At 36.6% G+C, this 10006-nt stretch overlaps 1 pseudogene; it reads right to left on the minus strand.

The window, feature by feature from the left end:
• Window positions 1-1921: 1921 nt before the first annotated feature.
• LOC113062965 (deoxyribose-phosphate aldolase-like) lies at window positions 1922-9965 on the minus strand (annotated as a pseudogene).
• Window positions 9966-10006: the final 41 nt, after the last annotated feature.

Here is a 10006-nt window from a genome sequence, read left to right on the forward strand (position 1 = left end):
TATATTGCTTTACATTCACGATACTTTTCCTGGCAATACAAAAGGACACAATGAGACAAATTTCAGAAACAAAAATAATATTGAGTTAATATTTTTGAATTACATTTGTGAATCAGTTCAACTCGTAAAATCGTCATAAAATAATGTCTCCATTTGCCATTTTTATATATTCAAATATTTGTTTAAATGATTTATTTCTGTTCACCAGTGAAAAAATGCAATAGAAAACTATATTTTGACCATATTTTATTCACCTTAAATATCCTACATTTTAAGATGAGGCTTTTTGACCATACAGTATATCATCCAGCTCTAGACATAACTTACTGGTACTTGAATACTGTATAATATACAAACGTGTATTTCTTCACATGTATTATGTAGTCAGATTTGTTTATTTTGGCATAGAATGTGTGATTAAAGAGTTGTTTTGTGTTGGATGAAGATTAATAAAATACGCATATTATATCTGCCAGCTATATGACCTTGTATGAAACACAAAGCACAACTGCAGCGGATACCCTGCCTAAAGGACAGAAAGTGATTGAGTAAAGGAGAGGCAAGAACTAGAAGAAAAACAGGGACGAGAGCAAAGAAGAGGAAGTGTTTGTCTGTGGAGGGGAGAATCAATCTGAAGGCTAGCTCAATCCCTCAGTGTTATCTGGCTTGGTGGCGCGGGCCACGGGTCCAGATTGCAGATGATCTACATGCCTTTATGTAAGTGAAGCTAATCTGTCATGGCCTGAGGGAGGTGGGGAGAACCAGACGGAGCGCCGGGGCTCCATCACTCTTACTCAGTCCTGCCAGTGTGGTCCCATAAACTACCAGAGTCCCTGCTAATGAGACACAGGCACACACAGACACACAGCTGCCAATCAACATGGGAGATAGATAATAGATAGATAGATAGATAGATAGATAGATAGATAGATAGATAGATAGATAGATAGATAGATAGATAGATAGATAGATAGATAGATAGATAGATAGATTTGTGCTCCAGTTTTCAGACTGAATTTACAGAAGTTTCCATCCTGCTCTACTCTCACCTCTCGGCTCATTCCCCATTCCACAATTAATTCGGTCATTTATCCTCCATCCCAGTCAAGGGCACGGCCCGAGATCTCTTAATTAAAGAAGAAAGAGAGAGAAGAAAAAGAAAGTTCTCCATCTTCAAACGAAGCTCTAACTGGCACGCAGCTTTATCTGATCATTTAAACTCTCTTAACCCCTCTTAATTAATCCCAAACACACACTTCTGACATCCAGCGCTTGATTAATGAAATTAGTTCAGCGGAAGTCAAATAACATCAGCCTCGGACAGTGCTAGCGTAACCCCAGTTGAAGCTTACGAGATCTGTACACTTGTCTGAGGAACAACTGCTGGGAATCGTAGATGTGAGAAAGTGATGCAAGAGGCCTTTGCGCTGACGTAAAGTGAGCACTTTTACTTCGGATGGTTCAGGTTGCACCATGTCATCCAGAAATCCAGATATGTTCTTGGGTTTGAATTATTATGCAAGATAACTTGAAATAGACATTCACATCTCAAGTTTTTACATTAGAATAAAATATATTCTTAGTTTATGATGAAAAATACTGGACTTCATTTAAAGGGATTGTTTACTCAAAAATTACAATTCTGTCATCATTTACTCACCTTCAACTTGTTCCAAACCTGTATGAGTTACTTTCTTCCATTGTTAAAAAGATATTCTGAAGAATGCTGGTAGCTAGTTGACGGTACCTATTCACTTCCATAGTATTTTCTTTTTCCACACAATGGAAGTCAATGGCTACCATCAACTGTTTGGTTACCAACATTCTTCAAAATATCTTAATAAAATTAATACAATTTTTGGAACAGCTGAAAAAAATGATACAATTTCATTTTTGGGTGACTTATAATTATAACTTATAATTGACCTCATAAACAGATTTATTACATGACTTATTTCCATCACATCACTGGCTGATCTGAACAGTTTTCATTGGTTGAAATCTCCCATGATTTTGCACAGATTCAGGCCATAGGGAGTTCATGATATGCAGGATAGCGTCCAGTCACGTAATGGTAAATCTGTAATAAAAAGACAGATTAAAAATAATTCAGCTGCAGCAAATCTATCTAAATTGATAAAAGCTTTGTCAAAAGCGGTTACATTTATTCTAATACATAAATAAAAGGAATAATCTAGATCCTATTCATCACAGCATACCAGGGTCACGACTCTGCACTCCCTGAATAGTGTCTGTTTCCATCCTTAATGGGTGGTAATTATCAGTTTATCACACCTGAAGCCAGAATAGAGTGGATCTGAGAGTGTGAAACACAGTGTTGGTTTAATTACCTGCCGTTCGATGTCAGCTAGCAGGCTACTCGCTCCCAGCCGGAAAAGGTGAGGACTGAGCCACTCGTCTCCAAGCTCTTCCTTCATCAGGGTCAGCCACACCAGAGACTCCTGCGCCGTACGGATGCCTCCCGCGGGCTTGAAACCCACCTGAGGAATAATGGATGCATCAGTCAACAGGCTGGATGATTCATGGAAAAGAAGGTGATTTGGAGATTCAATGGGTCGTTTACCTTATAGCCTGTCCTTAAGTAGTAGTCACGGATGGCCCGCACCATTACGATGGCAACGGGGTAAGTGGCATTGACTGACTCCTTGCCAGTTGAAGTTTTGATGAAGTCAGATCCTAGTGGTTACAAAATACAGGAGACACAAAACCTTTTGACTACTGGCATGAAGTCTGGTCCACTTTGATGATTATTTAGGCCAAAGCCAATGTAGACAATTATTCTAATTTCTAAATGTATATTTATGTCTATATCTATATTTATCTATCTTTATTTAAATAAATAATAATAATCAAATATATACATATTACATTTACATAACACAAATTATTTAAATCTCAAAGAGAAAACCCTTTAAAGTAATAGTGATAGTGTGTGTATGTATGTATGTATGTGTGTGTGTGTGTGTGTGTGTGTATATATATATATATATATATATAAATGGCCAACAAGTCTTGATATCAAATAATTTGACCTTTTATGTATAGATATGTACCTCGAATTATGATATATGACCTAAGAAAATACATTTAAAACCCTTTTTTGAACATAATCGATAAGAAATACACTCACATGTATTCAAGTTCAAGTATTCAAATACTGTATGAATTATCTAAGCAAATTAAAATTATTCAAATCTTGAGATAAAAAACATTTATTGTAGATTTAAAAAAAATGTGAGGTCATATCACATTTTGAGGTAAATATCACTGTATTTTGCAAGTCACAGCATGTAGCATTTAGCAACTAACCATACTGTGAATAATTTTGCCCCTTTAAGATTATTTGTAAAAACCTTTTTGAACAAAATCATTAAAGGGATAGTTCACCCAAAAATAAAAATTATGTGATTAATGACTCACCCTCATGTTGTTCCAAACCCATGTGACCTCCGTTCATCTCTGGAACACAGTTTAAGATATTTTAGATTTAGTCAGAGAGCTTTCTGTCCCTCCATTGAAAACCTATGTATGGTATACTGTCCATGTCCAGAAAGGTAAGAAAAACATCATCAAAGTAGTCCATGTGACATCAGAGGGTCCGTTAGAATTTGTTGAAACATTGAAAATACATTTTGGTCCAAAAATAACAAAAACTATGACTTTATTCAGCATTGTCTTCTCTTCCGGGTCTGTTGTGAGAGAGTTCAAGTGTGGTGATATCCGGTTCGCAAATCACCAAAAGAATCAGTTCGGTTCAGACGCTCTGAGTGTCGGTCTGCTTCACGCTGAATCGCACATGTGCAGTATCATCAGGTCCTCCTTTCTCGAATCAGACACGTCCGACAGAAACGGTTCTTGACTCGAGAACGAGTAAATCTTTGGATTAATGCTTAGTAGAGACGCGAACAGTTTCAAATGATTCAGTTCTATTTGGTGAACTGGTTCAAGAAGATCCGGTTACATCGAGCGATTTGTTTGCGAACCGGATATCACTACACTTGAACACGCTCACAACAGACCCGGAAGAGAAGACAATGCTGAATAAAGTCATAGTTTTTGTTATTTTTGGACCAAAATGTATTTTCGATGCTTCAACAAATTCTAACTGACCCTCTGATGTCACATGGACTACTTTGATGATGTTTTTCTTACCTTTCTGGACATGGACAGTATACCGTACACACAGTTTCAATGGAGGGACTGAGAGCTCTCGGACTAAATCTAAAATATCGTAAACTGTGTTACGAAGATGAACGGAGGTCTTACGGGTTTGGAACGACATGAGGGTGAGTCATTAATGACATAATTGTCATTTTTTGGTGAACTATCCCTTTAAGATTCATTCAATCGCATGTATTCAAATTGTAAAGAAATAAGCTATTAATTTTTACTTGAGGATTACACCACATGATATTTCCATCGAGCTGAAACTTTCTTGAAAATTATATTAAGATCTTCAAAACTGACATGAGTGCGAAGACTGAAAGATTTCAAACAACATGTTTTTAATTGTCAGACTGCATCTGCATACTACAGGTCAAACCGGTTAGTCATTCGAACTGTCACTTCGTTAACAACCCCCAAAAACTTCCATCTGACACTTGTTTTTGTTCAGACTGACAGGTCAAAGTTCACATTTCAACGAGCTCTGAAAATAGAAAGTCCTGCACATTTTTAGCACCTCCATTCAAGCACTTCGGAGAGGCGTCAGTTTTTTGCACCCCGACAGGACATTAGTCGCGAGGGCAGGGGAGGCTAGACAAGAACATATGGTCCCGTCGAGAGGGCGCAGAGGGTGTGCGTTCGTTCATCAATAAGAGCTTTCATTTCTCCCTTCCTCTCCTTCATAGCCAATTACGGTTTATCAGCGTTCCGATAAAAATAGAAGATAAAATGACGCTTCTAATGGATGAACCACAAACTGTGGACCAGCTCTAACCCCAGCACCCGAGTCCCGCCTGCCCTTCCTCGTGTCTAATGACTGTTCATTACCACACAGAACAAGATGAACATTTTACAGTTCATTAAAGATACTTTCTATGTGTTTTTCCACTCTTTTTTCCACCCCTTCCCCTTTCCTCCGACACTCTTTCACTCTATTGCTCACCCTCTCCCTCAAACTGACATAATCCTTGAGATTCGTTCTGGGGAGTCTTAATTACATGATAATGGATAACGGTTATTAAACGCGGGCGACAGTAATGAAGCTCTATTCATTTGCGGCGGTGCGGGGGGACACTGCCGGAGAGCGTGGGAGTAAAATAGCTCCGGCGTCGCAGATTAATAGGTGAAATTATCATTCAATTTCAGAAACCTCATATGCAATTCATAGGAACAAGGGGAGATTAAGGAATGAGCGCGGCGACAAAAGCAATGCATTTTAATAACGATCCCTATCAGAGCCGCTGACAATTGGGTACAGTAATCGGCTTAATGTGCAATGGCTATTTAAGCATACAGTCACTGGACTGCTCTGTGTGTGTGTGTGTGTGTGTGTATATGTGTGCGTTTGGACATCTGGATGGCAAAGTGCAGAAAGGATGAGCAATGGCGCCACCCTGTGGGCATAAGATCAAACTTGCTAAGGCAAGCATCCCTGTTAGTTTTGATCATACCAGGAGGTCAGATTTAATAGGTTAACTTGTTCAGTTAGTCCCTGCTGGTGAATGCTGTTACTGCACAGGCACTCAACAGTATTTGTGCATTTTTATGACAAAAGGGAAACAAATGAAACTGTACAATATTAATAAATACATGCATAAATAAAAACATGCATGCATACATTTTTGACAGAAAAAAATGAAGCCTTAATGACACAATAATGGATAATAAATGTATGTTCTACAATACAATACATTTAAAATAAATTGTTAAATAATTACATATGTTAAAATAAATAAATGCTTTAATAACTACAGTGGGGCTCGAAGGTTTGAGCAATCTGTGAAAATATGAGTAATTTTCAAAAAATAAGAGAGATCATACTAAATGCATGTTATTTTTTATATATTTCTGTCCTGACTAGGATATTGTAGATAAAAGATATTAACATTTAGTCCACAAGACAAAAAAATGCTGAAATTGTTAAAATAATCCCACTCAAAAGTTTGGGAACCCTTAGTTCTTAGTACTGTGTGTGGTCACCTGATGATCCTCGACTGTCTTTCTGACTGTCTTTCTGTTTCACCCCCCAGCTCGTAAGATGCATTACGAGCTGGGGGGTGAAAACTTTTGGAATTTGAAGATCAAGGTAAATTGTACTTAATTTGTGTTCCGGGAAACATACAAGTATCTTCTGTTGCTTACGAAGGGCAGAACTAAATGGAAGAAAATTATATTTCAACAAAATAAGACGAATTTGGCCATCTTCATCGTGTTCAAAAGTTTTCACCCCCCAGCTCTTAATGCATCTTGTCTCCTTCAGAGCATCAGTGAATGTTTGAATCTTTTTAAATAGTTGTGTTTGAGTGCCTCAAATGTCCTCAGTGTGATAAGATGTATCTCAAAATCAAAAAGTCACTGATGGAAAGGGTTCAAATATGAAAAGATGCTGGAAAACTGAAGAATCTGCAGGACCTTAAAGATTTTTCTGAAGAACACTGCTCAGTTTAACTGTTCAGAACAAACAAGGGACTCATGCACAACCATCACAAAACAGAAAGACAGTCGAGGATCATCAGGTAACAGAACACAGTACTAAGAACCAAGGGTTCCCAAACTTTTGAGGGGGTTATTTTAATAATTTCAGCAATTTTTTTGTCTTGTAGACTAAATAATAATACCTTTTATGTACAATATCTTACTCAGGACAGTACTAAATAAAAATAACATGTATTTAGTATGATCTCTCTTATTTTTTGAAAATTACTCATATTTTCACAGCTTCTGCAAGGGGTGCCCAAACTTTCGAGCCCCACTGTATACATTTATAAAAACTAAATTTGTAATTAAAAATATAAATATATTATATATATTTTTAAAGGCATAAAATTAATATCAGGTTGACAACTTTCCTGATATAATATGGGGGAGGGGATTATTAAAATAATTAAAAGTTAAATTAATTCCTGAAAAGAAATCCTTATCTAATAGTTTGACAGAAGCCTATTATTTCTTTAAAAAGTAAGTATTTTATAATAAAATATAAATATTATTTATTATTTTTAACATTTGAAAACATGTCCAAAAATAAGTAATGTAAAACAACTGAATGAATGAATGAATGAAAGATAATAACAATAATTTAAATTATCTAAATAAAATAAAATAAAAATAATAATAATAATAATTCATGCCCTCTGATATTACATATATTTTGCAATAAGGAATATTAATACCACTGAAGCAAATCAAGCTCGAAGGGCAATGATGCAAAATGCTCATGCTACAAGACATGACACAGACCGTATAATTGACACCTGTGTTCACATCGATGTCCTGTTAAGAAATAAACGGTTTGAAAACCTTCCTTGACAGTGACTTAAAAATGATTCATGTAAAATAAACTAGACTTTTATTTATTATTGATTCAAGGCTGCACAGCTGCAAGCAGTTTCCTACAGAAATCCCATTTCTAGCTTAATGTTCTCACCTGCCATCATGGACACCAGACTGGCCTGTAGACGTTTGTGAAGGTTCCCAGCTCTCCCACCGCCAGGATGGTCTTCATATGGGCGTCTCCACAGGCCTCTCTGAACTGCCGGATCTCATCGTAGAGAGCTGAGGAGACAAAAATGATCTCTCAACAGGTTGTTGGTTTAATAAAATATCAAACAAGAACTAAGGAAAACCATGCTGATGGTTATGGCCAATGTCAGCTGCTCAGTCTGAAAGAAACCAGCGTAAACCAAGAGCACAGCTTGTTTAAGAAGGAATTCCTTTAGCGCTCTGCTTACACACACCTGTCCACTGCCCAGTGAAGTGCCAAAGTCCGGTTGATGACATATCGATCTCTGTAGCACCATCTTCCACCGCCATCTGTACCTCCTCAAGACGGGTCTTCAATGGAGTTTGTCCAGCAGGAAAACCAGTTGCCACTGAAGCAAAGAGAATGAGCAAAAGAGACCCTGAGGTGAGACAATGCAGTTGCACCCTCTCTGGAAGCTGTTTGAAGAAGGAATGAACGTGTTTTAAGATGAGCGGTTTCAAACGTCTTACCAGATGCAACAGGAAGACTAGATTTGGCTGCTTTAAGAGACTTCACAGCATCAGCCACCCGTGATGGGTACACACATACCGCTGCAGTCGTGATTCCTGAAATCACGCACACACACACACACAGTGTTCAAATCAGCGAAAATTATTTAATGTAAGAACACAATTGTAAAAAATAAAATACAGCATAAACTTATAAAGAAAAATTTCTTAAAAGTCCTGTTAATGTCTGCTGTTTATGATGTTGCATACTACGGTTTTATTTAGCAAACTGTAGAATATTTAAGTTGTTCAGTGTAAATCACTGATCTCTTCAGCAAATCAACTTCTGTGAAAGAGCTTTGTTTCCCTCTTGTGGGCAGATCTACAGTGACAAGCTTATGTTATTGATTCTGACAACCATAAATACAGTATCAAATATAATATATATTATAGAAGATATAACATTAATAAAATAGTTTAACAAATAAAAACTGCTCTAGAAACAATTACATCCATATTTATGTAACTTTTTATCAATGTTGACAAACAGTTGTGCTGCTTAATAATTTTTTTTTTTTTTTATGGAAACAAATTTTGAAACTGTAATCTTTTGTGACATTATAAATCTATTTACTATTGCATTTGATACATTTTTTAAGTGTAATGTTTTATTATTTATTTATTTTTTTCTTTATTGTGATTTATTTGTAATTAGGCTGACCTACGTAGTTCTAGTAAATCTGCATGGGATCTAAATATCTGAATCTGATCCATTATTATGAATAATGCATCTAACAGTAATTTGTTTAATAGGTTTTTAATACATTTTTAGTTATGTTTAAGGGAAAAATAGTTTTACATTATAGCAAACAGCAATCTTAGTAAAAGAATATAACAGAAAGACGTGGAATCAGTGGAATTCAAGTGCCAAGAGGATGATGTGACATGAAACAATCCTCCAGACAGAGGCACCTTTGTGACAGACCTTTGTCGTGCATGTCCATGCTCTTCAGCAGATCATGCCGGTCGGCTGTGTGGCCTTCATGCAGAGTCGATGGACATTTGAAGGTGTATCGTCACCAGCGAGTGTTGTCAGTCAATGCATGTGACGGCCTTCAGCAGCCAGGCAGCCTACAATAACAATGCAGGTCAATAAAGATGTATTTGAGCTGACATAAAGCAAAAATACAGTCAACTATTTTACCTGCCACTGTTTTTTGGCCACTTTGCGTCCCTGGATCTGCTGAGCTCGTTTAAGAACAGCCTGAGTGTTGACTCTGACTTTCGACACCCATTCAAGATCTAAAATAAAGCAAGAATAAATAATAAAAGAGGTCTTAAAGTCAGTTTTGTCTTGTTATTTCCCTCTTCTCAATGCGAGTCATGAGAACATAAGTCATGTGAGATTCATTAAGTGCATTTCAGCTGTAAATGGTTTGAAATCAACTGTATATTGGAAGAAAGAACGAAATCCAGAATAAGACTTGAAATGAATTACAAAGATCAGCAGAAGGTTGAATTTTGGAGTTTAGAACGGGACAGAAGCAGATGGAGTTTAAAAATTAACTGCACATAACACCAAGAATATACTTTGCACTTTACATGTTCAATGTTAGATGTATAGACTAAATTACACCACTTACACAAATAAAATAAAAAGAATTTTTTCATGTTTTCTGCCTTGTTTAATCTAATGTTCACATTATCACGTGGAAAATGTAGCGGTATGTAAAAGCTCGGATTCGTTTGGAGAAAATGATAACACGATAGAAAAAAAAACAGCTCACCAAGATCCATTCCTGGATTTCTAGCGGGACATGATGTTAAATTCAAATTACTCAATGAAATT

The sequence above is a fragment of the Carassius auratus genome, chromosome 4, assembly GCF_003368295.1.
Source record: "Carassius auratus strain Wakin chromosome 4, ASM336829v1, whole genome shotgun sequence".
NCBI lineage: Eukaryota > Metazoa > Chordata > Actinopteri > Cypriniformes > Cyprinidae > Carassius > Carassius auratus.